Genomic DNA, 15,715 nt, shown 5'->3' on the forward strand with positions numbered 1-15,715 from the left:
TTTATTGATTTGGTGCAGACGATCTTTTTCCGGGACGACCATCTGACTCTACTCTAAACTCGAGGATGAGTTTCTTTCAACCTGGGGCGACTGATGCAGGAGCATCAAAGATTTTTATTGTTAATTTTGATAATTTTTATTTTTAGTAATTTTTAGAGTTTTTGATATTTAGAGTAGTTTTGAAAAATTTTATTTTTTATTTTAAAATTTTTTAAATCCGCTTAGGATTTTTAAGATTGAGTCTGTTAAGAAATTTTTCTTTTTTATGAGGAATCTTTCTTTTAGAGTTTGTTAAGAAATTTTTCTTTTTATAAAAAATATTTCTTAGAGTTTGGGTCTATATAAATATTTTATGAGTTGATGTTTTAGTGAAAGAAGTTTTGGTTTAATAATAATTTCGACAATGCCGTTTATTTCTCTATCTCTTGTTATTCTTCCGAATTAATAGGTTTTAGAAGATTGTTTACGACGTTCACAATCGAACTAACGGATTCAATATTGCCCCCGGGATAATCGCTATCCCGCTCGACGTCAATTGGTATTAGAGTACACTACTAGAAAAATGTTAATAGACAACGCGGAAAACGCGTTGTCTTTGTGGGTTAAAAAGCGTTGTAAGAGGCCCTGTTGTAAAAGGGGTCCCTCAACGACAACGCTTTTTAAGCGTTGTCTTTGTTAACATCGACAACACCTTCGCAACGCAGAAAAAGCGTTGTAAATATTACAACGTTTTTTGCGACGCTTTAAAAACGTTGTTTTTAATAAGTATGACAACACATTTTGCAACAGTTAAAAAGCGTTGTAATTTTGTTACAAATTGCTTGAGTTTTACAACGTTTTTAAAAGCGTTGTCTTTTGATTTTTTTAGCAGTAAATAAGAAATAATATATTTTATAAATACAAAACCATTTGCTACAAAATTTACTAAATCACATACAAAACATATAACTTATATTTATACAAAAATCATTCTTACAGCAGGTTCATAACACAAATTCATAACATACAACAGGTCGATAACATACAACTTATACAAGTTCATAACACAAATTCAAGTTACAACTTCCAACATAGAAACTCCATAATTAACAGCAGCAGGTCCATAACAAAGATTTCAACGCAACAGAACATCCTCCAACAGCAGCAGAAATAGAACAGGTGCATCACAACATTAGCAGCACCAAGTAACAGCAAGTGCATCACCAAGTATGGGCACAACATTAGCATCACCAAGCCTTGTAACAGCAGCAGAAATAGAACAGGTCCATCTGCCAAATACCAGCCTGCCAAAAGATAGTACTAATTTATCCAAAATATGGGCACAACAGCAGCAGATTTATACACAATGAACTATGGAGATCAACATTCCATACCTACTCATAAACAGCAGCAGCAGAATTAATCACAAACAGCAGAATTATACACAATGAACTATGGAGATCAGCATTCCATATACAACAACAACAGCAGAATTAATCACAAACAAATATATTTATTACAAATAAATGGAATTATGGAGATCAGCATTCCATACCTACTCATAAATATGATCTTGTATACAGTCTGCTACCTCGGAACGCACCTCATCAATTTCTGCCCGAGTGTACTCAGCTGCCTTAAACTATGAACACACATATAGATTAAGTTAATTGGAAAAACAATCAACACTGACTTTGCAAAATGATAAATGGTTTATTTGAAGTGATTTGAACAAGTACTATTGATCGTAGTCCATCTCTTTCAATAGTTTCAATTTCTGCAATAATCTGTCTCATAAATCTCATCACATAATAACCACATTGGAATGCTTTTTAGTGGACTTCTTGATCTTCTTCTTCTTCTTCTTCTTCGAGGCAAGGTGCTCAGGCATAACGGCTGACTTCTTCTGTTTTGACCTGTCAGTCCGAGTTCAAGAAATACAATCACAATTGTAAACGAAGCAACAAGTAAACAAGGCAAGCAAGCATAACATACTTCATAATAGGTTCCCTTGTTCCAGAATCATCTTTTTCAGCCGTTCCATCTGTTAAAAAGACAAGTTATATCAATAAAATAAGATTTAACGTTACACAACTTGGCCTTCATATTTGAATTAAAAACAAATAGAATGCATTTCTATGTACACGAAGCTTATCTACTAAAGTCTGCATGACATTCACAACAGATAATTGTATCACAAGTAATATAATTTGTACAACATGCGAGTATCTACCAGAAAAGCAAAGCAAATTTATTTAGTATAATTTTCTTCTTTTCTCCCTTGGGATTTTATTGACGACCTCCAAATCTGATCTGTCTTCGAGAACATTATTGAAAGAAAAACAAAACACGATTATAGAGCCATTATATTTACTAAAACATAAAAGATACTCACATCGCCTAGAAACCTACCATCATTTGCCTCATCAGCTGAGTTTGTATTCGAGTCCCAGCGACCTTTTCCATCATCAAGATCCCAACGACTTCCGGGAGGAGGTTCCCAGAAATGAGGCTCCTCATCATCATCACTGTTTGGCTTTATTTTCTTACTATGCTTTTGATTCCCATGGGCGTTCTTTACCTGATCTTTTCTCAAAGCACCAAGATCTGACCTCAATTGTTTTTTTATCTTTCTCTACTATTTCTGCAATGGCATGCTTCTCTATTCCTTTCCGTTCTCTTTTAGATTGTTTTTTGTCTTTCTCTTCTACTACTGCACCAGCCTGCTTCTCCATGTCCTTGTGTTCTTTTCTTGACTGTTTCTTTTCTTTCTCTCCTACTGCTGCACTGGCATGCTTCTCGATTTCCTTCTGTTCTGCAATAAGAACATAGCACAATTCTAAGAAAGTTGATCATAGATATAAACATGATTCTAAAAGTAACAATTTCAAGAACATATTGGTTATTCTTCCTATTCGCACATGATGTTTAAACTATAAATTCATAAACATATTTGTTACTATTCATATGTCCCTTTATACGGCGACAACCTTCCAGACAATGCAGATGAGATTGGGTTAATGATGACAGGAAGATAAAAAGAATCAAGAGCCTATAAAGTATATGTAATTTGTCTATGGTTGAGACTCTATGAAAGCACATGCATTAATAAATTTATATATATATATATATATATATATATATATATATTCATAATAAAATAGTATATCAAATTAATTAATTAAGCAATCCATATAAAAGGAAAATTTACATGGATACATCAAATTAATCTAAGAGTAAGCACCATACGAAATTAATCCATTTAGTGATCCATATAGAGTAAGTTTATAATTGTCACATAATTCATAAAACATTACATATGAGTAGTTAAGTATCTAATGCTCACTCTTAACACTTACAATGCAAAATTATGAATTGTTTATATAAAAGAATTTACAAGTATGGAGATTCTCAAAGTGAAACATTATCTTACAAAATATTCTCTATAAGTTATTTCTTCATGTTTCTCAAGTCATCATTTTATATATTGCATTTGACCCAATCAATTTGGTTTTAACTCATTTATTAACTCAACACCATATAAAACCCACATATTGGTCTACCTAGATAGCATATTGACTCTATGCCATATATTGGAGGGCCACAAATGATGGAAATTATTGTTCCCGCATCATGCATTTGGATTGAAGAATGCAAGCTACATACCATAGGCTGCTCAAGCATTTGTTCCAGGCCATCAAGCATTTGTTCCAGGATCAATTAGGGCATAATATAGATACACATCAATGATGTGTTGAGAAATAGCAACACGTTGGAAGGCAATACAAGCAACTTAGAAGAGACATGAAAAGCTTTTGAATCAATACAAGGGGTTGTCTTTATCAAATGAAACTTGACCTTCAAAAATGTTTTCTAATGTCACATGAAAAATTTCTTAAATACACAAACATCATTAGGGAATCAATGTGAATCCAAGTAAAATTCCAAGGGAATAAATTTTATAAAATTATCTACGATTGATTCCACAATTGCAAAAGCTTTTTGAGAGCAAAATCTTGTATGCATACTTAAAAGTAAGGAACAGAACTGACAAATACAAATGTCATATTGACATAGGAAGGAGGATTGCTAATCCCATCTATCAAACCAAAATCATGCTAAGAAATGCACACATAAATTTAAGGCCAATTTACTTGACTGAAGGGAGAGTCATTCATAAAGGAGGAGAGGGAAAGAGGTGTGGGCTCTCCCTCCCCGTCAATCATTGGTATTGATTCATCAAGCGGAAAGAGATGTTTTCTATACTGCAAAGTAATTTTGAACCTGATTTATTTCCACCTGACCTTGGGAGGAACTAGAGGAAAGCAATGCAACCGATGTAAAAACATCCCTCCCACTCTATCTGCAAGCCCTCTCATGTCATTGAGGCATATCAAGTTATTATTGGGTAGTTGTGGATAAATAAACAATATGATGAAACCCTTCATTTGAGTTAACCATAATTGTGGGTCCCCAATGTAAGAGAAGGTAATGGATCCTTCAAAGAGTAGGTCAAGGTTGTGGACCTCTTCAAGGGATGACCAATTTGCATTGTTGTCAACGAAGTGATTCTTTATATAATTGCATGGAAGCAAGGACACTTTTGGGGTCTTTTTGTTGGGTAGATGAGGTTTTGGATATCCCAACGAGTTGGTCAGATATTAAGCGGAAAGTGAAAGAAAATTGTAACTTCAAAGGGCTTGTAAGGTCATGTACCATTGTTAGAATAGCTTGAATTGCATGTTGAACTTCTTTCTACACATGCATAGATCAGGGGTTCAGCTCTCCAAGAGTTGATCAGTTCACATTGCTGAAATTCCCAAGGAGTTGATATACTAAGTGAAAAATGAAAGAAACAAGTAACTTGAAAGGGCATGAAAGATTTTATCACAAATGTCATTATAGGAATAGTTGAATAGGATTGTAAACCTCTTCACATGCAAGAATTGTTGATAACTCTGAGTGTTGCATTCTCCTACAATTTTAATGCATATTTGAACCCCAATAAATTTAATGTTGACTTCACTGTATTGGTGAAAAGAAGGAAGTCAGAGGAATTAAAGAAGATGATGATCTGGGTGGGTTTTCCCTTCGATATAAGTTTTCTCTCCTTCCTTACTAATAGGGATGAAGTTGCCTATCAATCCCCTAGAGAACCACTTCCTGAATGAGCATCAGACGAAATAGGGGTCCGGCCAGGCTCAAAAACCTCGAAGGAGAGAATAGATCGATTCTCAAGGAGTAACTCAAAACACATATTATTCTATAGAAAGAGTTACCTAATCTTTTCTGGAATTTTTTGCCGCTCATGTGCTTCCAGATATGCTCCTCGGCCTTGTTAACGTGGTCTCCAGTCAGCTTGCACACTAGCTGTGACCTGTCATGAGATAGCTTCTACAAGAAACAAAGCTCTTATCTAAAACCCTAACCTTCTACTATGACTTCCACTTACTTGGAGGTGGGGTGCGGCTCAAACATATTGAGCGGCGGCTTCTTCCGAGCAACAGCGGCATCGATGAGGGCGAGGCGGCAGGCCTTAGAGCGGCCGTAGGCTTCCTGGTCCTTGGCGAGCAGCTCGTGCCCTGACTCCACGCAGCGCACTCTCCCGTTACCAGTCCACGAAGTTGGGATCGCCGAGGAGTCCTTTTCGCTTTCCCTTACGGCGCCTCTAGAGGTGCGAAAGGGGCAGCTTACTAGTGCGAGAGGGGGCGGGAGAGGCACGAAAATGGGGCGCGTGGGAGAAGACGAGCTAGAGATGCAAGCGAGAGAGGGACGAAAATCGGGGACTTGTCCGATAAAATACCTAGATATAAACCCTCTAAATCCTCAATGACAATACTTTTTAAAAGCGTTGTCTTTGACAAAAAAACCCCGCTAAAAGACAACGCTTTCGACAACGATTTTTTAAAAGTGTTGTGGTTGATCCAAAATAAACGCTAATAGACAACGCTTTCTGAACAAACGTTGTCTTTGAGTTTTAAAAGACAACGGTTTTGACTAAAAACGTTGTAAATTGAAAAACCACAACGCTTTTGCTAAAAAACGTTGTCTTTGGGGCGTTGTCTATTAACTTTTTTCTAGTAGTGGTAATTACTCCCGGGATAATCGCTATCCCGTCCGACATTAATAATTAGTTAATATTATTTGAGGTTAATTGGATTAAATTAGAAATTTATCGTATTTAAATGAGTAATTAAAAGATTTAATTGAGCTTGACATGATATGACACCTTGTCGGACCCTCATGATACCTCACGACGGACGAACTAATTAGAATCACACTACTATCGAGGATGTACACTATCATGGATTGATACTTAAGAGATACAGTTACACACACATTGGTGCACCACTAAAAGTATCGAAGGATATAATCTATCATATATCTTGATATAGCTCGCAGGATATGGCAGATAGAGATAGCATTGATGTGGGAGGTGGAGGCGGACATATGGGATAGCTCATCTCCCCCTCAGTTACCATAAGATCAGAAAGATTAGGCCATGGTTCGAATGATATTTAGCTATTGCAGACAAAGGAGATGACTATATGTATTAGTGGATCAATCTGATATAAGGATCAGATGGTAACCACACGGGATATAGAAGAAGACTACATACCAAAGGTGGATATAGATATATATTAGAGCACCAACAGCTAAATATAGGCTTGATAACTTACTTTGTCATCCATTATATGACAAACAAGGGGTCCATTATGTTTGTATGTTTATGATCGTGATCTTTTACTCGGACCTAATTTAATATTTATATATTTTGATGATATATTTATCTATCATTATTATTAAAAAAGTGTAACATTATAAGCAAAAATAATTTTATTTTTAAAGTAGAGGGATGATACTTTTATGCTTTGTTTGGGATGAGGTGAGGGAAGGGGAAAGAAGGGTAAATAAGGGGAGGGGAACTTTAAATTTTATTTGTAAAGAAGTGAGGGGAGAGGAGGGAAGGATAAGGAAGGGTAACTCTTCATCTTCCTTCCCCATGAAAAGGAAGATTTATTTACATTCCAATTTGGGGTGTAAGGAAGGGGAAGGTAACTCTAAATATTATTTGTTCCAATTTTATTCATGTTTTAACATATTAATTCTCAAATAATTTATTTAACTTAAAATTTTTAAATTTTTCTAGTTGAACACGATCTTTTCATTCATTTCTTATATCAGTAAATTTTTATAAAAATACACATAAAAATATAGATTTATTCTTTGTCGTACCAAAGTATACAGATTCTATATTTCGCATGTTTATTGTATCTCTATTCATTATTTTTTTATATTTTTTTATTTATTTAAGTCATAAATATTTATTTTAGTTAATCTCACAAGGTAGTTTTGACAAAAAAAAAATTTATGTTGATTTAATGAACTATATATACATATTTTTTTCACATGTAGATTTATTTTAAAAAGTAAGGGTATTTTTATAATTTTATACAGTTAACCTTCATTCATTTTCCTTTCCTCCCAAACAAGATAACACATATATATTACGTTAATGAACCTTCCCTTCCTCCCAAACAAGATAAACATAAATATTTCTCTTTTCCTTCCTTTCTCTTTCTTTCCTTCCCTTCCCTTTCCGTTAATGAACCTTCTCTCATCCCATCCAAACAAACCATTAATGATTAGTTTATGGTAGTTCTAATAATATTAAATAAAAACTGTACATTTTAATAATAATTAAGAAGACGTTCTAGTTCGTTTTTCGTGTCACTGTTTGCCTTTGCATACTCCACCGAACAAGGACAAAAACAAAAAAAAAAAAAAAGGTTATGGAAATCAGACTAAGATGCCATTTTCTGCTAACTCAGATAACGTACGTATGGACACTGTATTTTGTAATTTGTGGAATTAAGATTTTTTCTCTCAAAGTTCTTTTTTTCTCTCAAGCTGTCTTATTTTATATTAATTTTATAGAATTTAATCATTATATATATATATATATATATATCATTTACGTGGATTTATTTAATATTTTCTATTTACAGATGAAATATAAAATATCTTGATATGTGGTTCCACAGAAGTCTATATATAGCAACAGAACAATGAACATGTGATATACAAATTATTTGAGAATGGAAAAGACTAAAGATCAATGAAAGATCTTCGAGACATACTACGCTTTTAGAATTCTTAATTAAAAGGTACGTCAAAGTTAAATTCTTAGTAAAAAAATTTATCTAATTTCAATTTTATCCTTGTTTTATGTAAGCAACTTTTTCTTCTTCTCTTTCATGCAATATCTTTTTTTTCTTCTTAAATTAAATTAAATTAATTTAAATAGTGTTTAAATTTTAATAAATAATTATCTAAATTTATTTATTTTTATTTTTTATTTTAAAATTTTAATAAAAATTAAAAAAATAAAAATAGATTAATAAAAAACTAAACATATTTTTATTTATTTTTAAATATATACTATTTTTAATATTTAATTAAAAATAAAATAAAATTGATAACAAGAATTGATTTTATTAACAAAAATAATTAAAATAAATAAAAATAGCTTTTGCGTTGATTTCTTAAGTCTAGTACCACAGTGTTGCTGATCTTCAGAAACCAACATCGCAGTGTTGATGCGTCTCACACATTATGGTATTGATTTTTGAATATCAACACTACAGTAGTACTGTTATTTGAAAACTGACACCACAATATTCTAAAAGTTTCAAATTATTTTGAAGACTACTAAAAGGGCCTTAAAATAATAAACTAAGACTTATGTTCATCTAATAAATCCATAGGAGTTAGAATGACTTATCAAAGCTCTCTAGGTCTATCAATGAATTTTGATCAAAATTTATTGATGGATCTAGATAACTTAAATTTCTAAAATTTTATAATAAGATAAAAGAGGTGAGTGCATAGAAGGCAGATATGGTGAAAAATCCTGATCTCAAGTCTCCTACACGAAGTTATATGCTCGTGTTAATTGACACAAAATCTGAAACTCTCTAGACCTTTTGAGCAATATTAGGAATTCTTTACGATGATAATGGAAGGCACATTTAAACTCCTGAGCACTACATAAACCTACATGAATGGGTTTGAGCCCGATCAAAACTCTCTAAGTCCATTAATAAAATTTAACCGAAACTCATTGATGGACCTAGGAGATTTGAATTTCTAAAAATTTGTAATGAGATGAGTGATGTTAGTGCGTAGGAGATATATATAGTATTCAATCATGGTCCTAAGACACGTAGGCAAAGTTATGATGGTGTGCCAACTAGTACAGACTGTGATATTGGTTTCTAAAAACCAATACTGCAATGTTGGTTCTTCTCACATATGGTGTTAATTTTTGAAGATCAACACCATAGTGGTGTTGTTGTTCGAAAACCATAGCATTAACTGAATAAACTTAAAATAATAAACTAAGGCTTATTTAGACTCGAGTTAACTGAATAAACTCACAGGAGTTGGATCTAATCAGATCTCTTTAGGTACATTAATGGATTTTGATTGAAACCTAATGATAGACCTAAACAACTTGAATTTCTAAAATTTTGCAATAAAATGGAAGAGGTGAGTGTGTAGAAGGAAAATATGGTGAGAAATCTTAATCCTGAGTCTCCTACACGAAGTTATAGATCCATGCCAATTAACATAAAGTTTAAAACTTTTTAAACCTTTTGAGCAATGTTAGAAATCTATTACAGTGATAACGGAGGGTACATTTAGACTCCTAGGCACTATACAAACCTACATGAGTTGGAATGAGCCCGATCAGAACTTTCTAATTCATTGATGGACCTACGGATTTGGATTTTTAAAAACTTACAATGAGATGGAAGAGGATAGTGTATAGGCGGTATATATAGTGTCCATGCTAGGTTACGATAAATTATGTGTATGTGCTAAATGTTTACTTCTAGAGGCTATAACTTTTGATTTGAATATCAGAATGGGAGGATCTATGCACCGAATTGAAGCTTGTTCATAGATCTACATTTGTTATTGGGTGAAACCTGTGCTGTCTGAAAACTTGAAAATGGGAAACGGGAAACACGGAAACGGAAACGAGAAACGGCAATAGTTGAAGTTTCCAGATTTTGGAAACGTCGAAGACCTCATCAAATACTGTGAGCATGGACACATCAATTTGTCTTCTCCTTAGGTTACTCAGTTACCCAATTGTACCCTGACCTCAGCCTCTCATGTTAGTCACCGAAGTCCACCGCAGCAGGTGGGGCTTTGGTCCTTGGGCGGGCCCCGCTCACTTCCAATCATCATTCTGTAGGGTGCAAAACGTGTGGCTGGGTGGCTTGCTACCCCTTCCATTAAATACACCTCACCGCCCCTTGTTGTTTTGCTGCTTCCCCAATTCCTTCTCTCTTCCTCGCGGTCGCAGATTCATTCTTGGTCGCCTCCGAAACCCTAGCTCGGTGCCACCACGATCGGCTTCGATCTCGCGCTTCTCAGATGGGTGGCGGTAGGGTCTGCAGGGGTGGCCCCTCCGCCCAGGCTTCCTTGTCTGCTTCGTCCTCGCCGGCGCTCCCCGCAGTGCCTCCGACAGAGACAGCTTCGACGTCAGTCACTGACACCTTGAACGACTCGCACCACTTCAAGATCTCCGGATTCTCGCTGCTTAAGGGGATTGGAATCGACAAATACACGACGTCGTACACGTTCGCCGTGGGGGGTTACGACTGGGCTGTCTACTTCTACCCCGACGGGAAGAGCACGGAGGATGCTGCGGCGTATGTGTCTCTGTTCATTGTGCTGGTCAGCGAGGGGGCCGATGTCAGGGCGCTGTTCGAGCTGACGCTTTTGGATCAGAGTGGGAGGGAGCGGCACAAAGTCCACAGCCACTTCGAAAGGAGGCCGTTTCTTGTAAGTTTCCACAGATGAAAACGTTTCCTAGCGTTTCGGAAATGGGGACTTCAGTATAAATGTCGTTTCCAGACAGCGTAGGGTGAAACTTATAATGCCTTATGTTTCGAGTTCAAAAAATATTGTTTAAGACCTTTTCAAAGATTCAAAAGAAAGTTTATCTTTTTTATTAATTTTTATCCATAATTTATCGTAAAGATGTCAAAATCAGTCATTGACACCATAAATACCTCCATTGCACTATCTTTTCCATTTCATAGCAAATTTTTAGAAATCCAAAATCTTCAGGTCAATCAAAATGAGTTTCATTCAAAACTCATTGATAGAACTAGAGAGTCTTGATTGGATCCATTCTAACTTCTGTGGGTGTCTACAATGTTTCATAGTCCAAATATATTATTTTTTAAAAAATCAACACTACAACAATACTAATGTTGAAGTTGTGATACTAATGTTTAAATACTAGTACGACTCTGATGCTGGATCTTAAAAATCAACACCACAACGATATTAGTATTTAAGTAGTAATGTTGGTGTTTAAAATTAGTACCATTAAATATTAATATCACAGCGATATTGATATTTAAGTTGTGATGTTGATTTTTAAAAATTCAACACTAGCATCAACTTTCTCTAAGTTTTCAAAAAATCAACACTAAATTTTTTTTTATTAATAAAATAAGTTTTCAATATCAATTTTAGTTTTATATTTTATTCTTTTATAATTAGATATTAAAAATAAAAGATATTATAAAATAAAATAATATTTTATTAATTTATTTTTATATTTTAAAAAAATTTTATTAAAGTTTTAAAATTAAAATTAAAATAAAGACATTTAGAAAATTATTTATTAAATTCAAACGTTATTTAATTTAATTTAAGAGAAAAGATAAAAGAGGTTGCATATATAAAAGGAGATGATAAATTAGAAAGAGAGCTGGTACCAGTAAAATTGAAATTAGACGTGCCGGTAAGAATAATGAAATTTTGATATTAATTTTATTTTTTTAATTTAAAAATATATTTTTAATAAATTAATTTATTAAAATATTTATTTTAATAAAATAATTCATTAAATTATTAAATATAATTCATTAATTTTATTTTTTAAATTTAAAATAAATTATTTTTTAATTTATAAAAATTTAAATTAAAATTTATTGAATTAAATAATTTGATTTTAATTAGATTTCATAGTACTTTTTAATTGACTTAGTTTTAAAATCGGAGGGTAATTATGGAAAAAATTTCGTTAACCTTAGGAATCCTAGAAAACCTTAGACTGCCAAGGTAATCACATTACCGGGTTATAACCCATTTGCTGATGTGGCGGTGATGTTGTATTACTTGGAATCAATCATAACCTGAACCAAACAAGGTTATCAACAATAACCTTGGACAGATAACCAAGGTTATCAATGATAACCCCCAACCAAACACCCCCTTACAAACGACCGTGAGTAGATCAATCCTTCCCATTGAGGAACTATAAATATGATCTCAGGAGAAATGACAAGATAGAGACTCCAATCGAGCTCAAAAAGCCCACGCCAAAAAATTATAGAGTTATGGATAGTCATTGGGCGAGCCCAAGCATAGGAGTTAGTCATCAATTTCGGACTAGCCAACCTAGAAGGGGTCACGATGCCTTATGACGATGCCTTGGTGGTCCAAGCTGTGATAGCCAACTATGATGTAGCTCAAGTATTCGTGGATTCAAGAAGCTCTATGAATATCCTCTTTAAGGACCTCTTTGACTGCATGCAAGTAGACCTGGCCAAGCTACATCCCATATCGATATCTCTATTTGATTTTGCAGGGCACGAAGTTAAGTCGAAAGGATAGATAAGCATGTCCCTCTCCTTGGGTGAGGAGCCATTAAGACTCGGATGATTGTGTTCACTGTAGTAGAAGCAGCCTCTACGTACAATGTCATCCTGGGTCGGCTAGCGATGATCGCTTTTAAAGGGGTCGCTTCTCCATACCATCAGACGATTGGAAACCAATCGGCAGCAAGAGGATGTTATGTGGAGACGGTACGCTCGAAAGTGAAGAAAGCTAGGCTCAGTGAGAGGTCTCGAGACAAGATAAGGTCGAAGTGGAGAATTTACAGGAGACTCCTTCAACAAAAGCAATCAAGACTGAGCAAAAAGAAGTGCTAATTGTCCCAAGTTAGCTGGAGAAGACCACTCGCATGGTGCCTGACCTACCTAGGCAAATGAAGCAAGGGTTGAAAGGTTGTCCTACATGGAATCAGGATATTTTTGCATGGTTAGCTCGAGAGGTAAAAGGAGTGTCGTCGCAGATCATGGAGCAGAGACTTAATATCCTCCCCAGAACTAAGCCTGTGAACTAGAAAAAGAGACGCTTTGGAGCAAAAAAAGATAAGATAATCCTAGTTGAGGTGGTTAAGTTCCTAGAGGCTGGCCACGTTCAAGAGGTATAATTCCCTCTCTGACTGGCTAATGTGGTAATGGTCCCAAAAGTAGAAAGCACATGGAGAGTCTACGTTGACTTCCGAGACGTGAACAAAACGTGTCCGAAGAACTGCTATCGCCTCCCTCCGATCAACCTATTGATAGATTCAACTTCTAGACACGAGTGCATATGCATGTTGGGCGTCTACCAGGGATACCATCAAATCCCCTTGACAAAGTCTGATCAAGAAAATGTCAGTTTCATCACTTCGAATAAGACTCCTGTTACGATGATGCCTTTTAGGATCAGGAATGCAGGCGCGACCTATTAGAGGCTTATGGACAAGGTCTTTAGATAACAAATAGGCCGGAACATCAAGGTGTATATAGATGGCATCCTCGTCAAGTCAGTCCGTACCAAGGATCCAATACCAAACCTGGAGGTGACCTTTGCCACCCTGCACAGGTACAAGATAAGTCTCAATCCTAGTAAATACATTTTTGGTGTCAAAAGCAGATGTTTCTTCGAATATATGGTGGTCGACTTTGGCATGAAGGATCACTATCTATCTCGATTCATCTCTAGGGTGGCTGATCGGAGTCTGCCTTTCTTCAAGATGCTTAGAAAAACTACACATTTCGAATGGGATCAAAGGTGTGAGCAAGCTTTTGTCGAGCTCAAGAGGTATCTATCAAATTTACCCATATTATATAAGCCTATGTCAGGAGAGCGCTTGTGGGTGTACCTCGCGGCTTCAGAAGGAGTGGTCAGCTTGGTTCTTGTCCGGCAAGAAGGAATTATATAGCAGCCAATATACCTTATCAGTCACCTATTGAAAGGCGTTGAGTGTCACTACAACACCTTGAAAAAGGCGAGCTTCAGTGTTGGTCGTGATGATCCGGAAGCTCCGACCCTACTTCCTCTCTCATTCCATTATGATGCCCACCAATAGTACCCTACATGTTCTCTCACAGCCAGAAGCCTCAAGAGAGGCTAGTCAAGTGGACTACCAAGCTTAGCAAATACGACATCCAATATCAACCCCACACTGCTATTAAAGCTTAGGCGTTGGCCGATTTCCTTGCAAAAGAAATTGGGAAGGAGGGAGATGAGGTTTGGAAAGTTTTTGTGGATCGTTCCTCAACAAAGCAAGGAAGTGGAGTCAGGATTTTATTGGTATCACCTCGCGGTGAAGAGCTCAAGGTCATTGTGCAACTTAACTTCAAGGAATCCAATAATAAGACCGAGTACAAAGCTTTACTACCGGGTCTACGAGCGACTAAGCGTGTGGGGGCTATCAAAGTCATACTTCACTCAAACTCTCAATTGGCGACTTGACAACTAGAAGAGATATATGAAGTGAAGAGTGATCGGTTGCAAAGGTATACATAGGCATATGAGAAGAAGGCTGAGTTCCAAAAAGTTACGTTATAGAAAGTGCCTCAAGAGGAAAATAAAATAGCATATAAACTCGCCCGAATTGCCAGTGCACTCACTCAATGGGAGGAGGCGGACACGATGGTGCAGGTAGAGTTAAGAGCTCAAGCCGACCAACCCTCAAAGCTGAAAGCATAACAGGAAGACCTAAGTGACTGGAAAGATGGAGATTATAGCCTTCCCTCGATCGAGGTAGACTCCTAGATGATCCAGAACGAGCACGACTACTAAAAAGAAGGGTGACTCATTTCACCATGGCGGGAGGAACTTATACAAGCAGGCATTTTCTCATCCCCTATTGAAGTGTCTAAGACCTGCAAAAGCAAATTACGTACTGCGAGAAATTCTCGAAAGTAGCTGCGGAAATCATATAGGAGGAAAAACTCTAACTAAAATTGTCCTATTGGCAAGATACTTTTGGTCAACGCTCGAACAAGATACCGTTCATTTAATCGCAACTTGTCTAATTGTCAACGACACTAGAGGTTGTCTAACCACCCAATCAAATTCTAAAGGCAACAACGACTTCTTGTCAGTTTAATCAATGTAGAATGGACATTATCGAACTATTCAAAAGTTCCTTCTGGTTATTGTAAATTACTTTTTCAAATGGGTGGCAGTCAAGCCCTTACCCCGAATCATAGAAAAAGTCATCCTCAAGTTCCTATGAAAAAGTGTAGTGTGCCGATTTGGGATGTCCCGAAGGCTGATATCCGATGATGGTAGGCAATTCTAGAGGAAAAGACTCCAAGAGTGGTGCAAAAGCTCTATATCCAACAACCATTCACCTCAATGACTCACCACAAAGTAATGGGCAAGCTAAGATGGTCGATCGAGAGCCGATCCGAGGACTCAGATTAAATTAGATCACATTGAAGGAAGCTGAGTAGAATGAATTATCGAGCATCCTATGGTCTTCCCGTACAACACCTCAAGAGGGGACAGGGATAACCTCATTCCATCTGATCTATGGCAAGGAAGTAGTGATGCTAGACAAGATTGTAATGGAATCTATAAG

The 15,715-nt window shown here is 35.9% G+C and overlaps 1 pseudogene; it reads right to left on the minus strand.

The window, feature by feature from the left end:
* Positions 1-934: 934 nt before the first annotated feature.
* LOC141830533 (uncharacterized) lies at positions 935-6,671 on the minus strand (annotated as a pseudogene).
* Positions 6,672-15,715: the final 9,044 nt, after the last annotated feature.

The sequence above is a fragment of the Curcuma longa genome, chromosome 6, assembly GCF_044706935.1.
Source record: "Curcuma longa cultivar G26 ecotype Majalengka, Jawa Barat chromosome 6, ITB_CL_G26_1.1, whole genome shotgun sequence".
Lineage (NCBI taxonomy): Eukaryota > Viridiplantae > Streptophyta > Magnoliopsida > Zingiberales > Zingiberaceae > Curcuma > Curcuma longa.